Source organism: Schistocerca piceifrons, chromosome 10 (assembly GCF_021461385.2).
Source record: "Schistocerca piceifrons isolate TAMUIC-IGC-003096 chromosome 10, iqSchPice1.1, whole genome shotgun sequence".
In the NCBI taxonomy this organism is placed as follows: Eukaryota; Metazoa; Arthropoda; class Insecta; order Orthoptera; family Acrididae; genus Schistocerca; species Schistocerca piceifrons.
The window spans coordinates 110,113,139-110,116,579 of record NC_060147.1 but is presented as its reverse complement, the minus strand read 5'-3'; positions in this window follow the sequence as shown (position 1 = coordinate 110,116,579).

Below are 3,441 nucleotides of genomic sequence, written 5' to 3'. Positions count from 1 at the left end.
AATTTGCTTGAACAAACATGAAGATAAAATATTAACATTGGCTCCCGTATCAATAATAGCGATTATGGGCATGTTGACTATTGAAGTCTTGGTAGAAGCCTGAACTTGTTCGTCCCATATGTCGTCACTGTCCTTATTGTCAGTCTCTTGCAATAAGTCATCACGTAAGTCGGTGCCTTTGTCATACATTATTGCACCTACTTGAAATGAGTTGATAGATTTCGTGCTCCCATCTCGTTCTGCAGCATTCTTGTGGAGGCTAAAAAATTCTGTTTCTAGTTTTCCTGCCGGCCGAGCGGTTCTAGGCGCAACAGTCTGGAACCGCGCGACCGCTACGGTCGCAGGTTCGAATCCTGCCTCGGGCATGGATGTGTGTGATGTCCTTAGGTTAGTTAGGTTTAAGTAGTTGTAAGTTCTAGGGGACTGATGACCTCAGAAGTTAAGTCCCATAGTGCTCAGAGAGATTTTTCTATTTTTCCTGACTGGTGGTTCTCCCTTAACGTCTCCTCCGTTTCGTATTGGTGTTGTAACTGTGGCACGGTGGCGGAGAAGGATCTTGTCCCGTGTACGATCCACTTTGCGCATAACAAATTTGTGCAGTCTTTTGCCGTTTTGGCTTCGGATTTCCTGCATTATCATTTGAGTGACCGTAAAAATTTATATTTGTCGGAGGTCGGAATATGTTCTGGCCCATATAGTGTATTGTGTTGTCATTATTAGCAAAATGTTGTCGTCTTCCACTTGTCCCATGACGTTTATGTGATGTCCACTCACGCGTCCTGTTAATGCTGGCCCGCTCTGATAATTTCCTTGCTGTGGTGGTTTGTTTCCGTACTGATTTTGTGGATAATTGTGTGTTGAGTTTCCGTACTGTGGCCGTTGTGTACTATCCATTGGACTGTACCGTTGTTTACTATTATCCTTCGGTCAAAACTGCCCATTTCCGTACGATACATGTTGATTTTTGTCGCCGCCGGACGGTTGGTAGTAAGCGTCGTTACCGCGCCGTCGTCCCTCACGGCCATTATTGACCGCGTAACAAAAAATGGCTAAAATGGCTCTGAGCACTATGCGACTTAACTTCTGAGGTCATCAGTCGCCTAGAACTTAGATCTAATTAAACCTAACTAACCTAAGGAAATCACACACATCTATGCCCGAGGCAGGATTCGAACCTGCGACGGTAGCGGTCGCTTGGCTCCAGACTGTAGCGCCTAGAACCGCACGGCCACAATGACCGCGTAACCTCAACTGTTTCGCCTGCTCACTTCATTCGGAGCGCTACCAACATTTGCTACCGCGTCTTCGCGAATCGAACCCAGTAAGCCCAATATGTAAAGAAATGCTTCGGTATCGTCCTCGGAAACATTGACTTATTTCTCTCTTATAGAGACGGGCAATTTAGTTTTCAAAATCATGATCACGTCATTATTTGTAATTGGCGAGTCCCAGAATTTAATTTTTGCTAAATATTTTTCAAAATACCTTCTGAGACTGCCGTGTTTCCGTGCTTCGAATTGATCATTTCGGCATTGAACACTTCTTTTCTTAAGCGCTACTGAACACCATCACTCCAATATTCGTTCAGAAACATCCGCTCGAATTCATTATAGGTCCTGCACTTGTCTGTCATTTCTATTCCCCATTAGGCGGCATCTCCTGTTATATACCCTGTTACAAACAGTATTCTTTGCTTGCCTGTCCATCTGTTCGGAAATACTCCAGAGAAGTTTCGCAAAAATACGATCGGGTCTACGTCACGTTTTTGTGGGTGAAAGGTTGGAAATGTTTTGTGCGTCAATACACTTTCTTCCTGCTTTTGGGTTTTGAGTGTTGGTGGCTGTTCATTTCAGTGTGGTTATGCACTGTGTCTGTCAGACTGTGGTATGACGTGTGATCAGGTGGAGTGCTGTAATGAATTTGCCTATTGTCATTTCGGTATGGGGAGTGATTCCATTCGCTACCCATCGGATGTGAGGGACTTTCCACTTTGTTCTTTAGTGTCTGCACCTCTTCAATGACCTGCTGCATCCAATGAGAAAGGTCTTGTGCCAAAGTTCGCCTTATCTGTCCTAGCTCAAATAAGACGGTGTCTCCCGATTTTCCTGGTTCCGCCAAAAGATCATAAGTAACTTCCCTTATTACATCCTTCAGTTCTGTCTTTACCTTTTTTGCATCTTCATTGGTGTCAAAGCGCCTATCACGAAATCGCACTTCAAATTCAAGAACAAGTGGTAGTAGAAAGATGTGAGATTGCAGCTGTATGGCAAATCATTTAACTGCTCCTGACTGAATTGCTGAATAAGGTTTTGAGTGACACCAGCAAAATGGGGATGTATGTTGTCCTGCAACGACACTGTGCCTCGATGGAGCATTCCACACCTTCCGTTTGAAATTGCTTGACAGAGTTTTCTCATTCTTTTACGGTCATACCACACTGATGGTTTCACATCTTGTTAGAAACTTGACAGCCAGAAAACGACACAAACAGTGATGTTCAGCTGTGGCTGTCTCCATTGGTGTCATTTTTCTGTGAAGAGGGCATAGAAAAGTTGGTTTCCTGCTATGAAAAATGTCTGAACTATGGTGGGAATTACATAAAACAGCAGTTTAAGTAATGCTTTTTCTTGCAAAATTAAATTTTGGTTTAAAAAAATGTTTATATGAGTGTTTTTCCAAATCGGTACTTTCCAGACATGCCTCATATATCCACTGGGCTATGCCTTCTATAAAGTATCATATGAGTCTAGAAGCTCGTCCTGAATGCATGATTTTTATTAATTTGTTTCATAATGTGTATACTGTATTTGATTAGCTACTACTTGTGCTCTGTATTAATATATCATATTGTTCTAATGGCAGAGAATGCTTGTCAGACCTGGTTTCTAGCAGCATGAGTTAATGATACTACACGAAGAGTTTGATAGAGCACTGAAGGACGTAAGTCAAAAGAAGGCCCCGGGAGTAGACAACATTCCATTAGAACTACTGACAGCCTTAGCAGAGCCAGTCCTGACAAAACTCTACCATCTGGTGAGCAAAATGTATGAGATATGCGAAATACCCTCAAACGTCAAGAAGAATATAATAATTCCAATCCCAAAGAAAGCAGGCATTGACAGATATGAAAATTACCGAACTATCAGTTTAATAAGTCACGGCTGCAAAATACTAATGCGAATTCTTTACAGATGAATGGAAAAACTGGTAGAAGCCGACCTCGGGGAAGATCAGTTTGGATGCCGTAGAAATGTGGGAACACGTGAGGCAATACTGACCCTACGACGTATCTTAGAAGCTAGATTAAGAAAGGCAAACCTACGTTTCTAGCATTTGTACACTTGGAGAAAGCTTTTGACAATGTTGACTGGAACACACTCTTTCAAATTCTGAAGGTGGCAGGGGTAAAATACAGGGAGCGAAAGGCTATTTACAATTTGT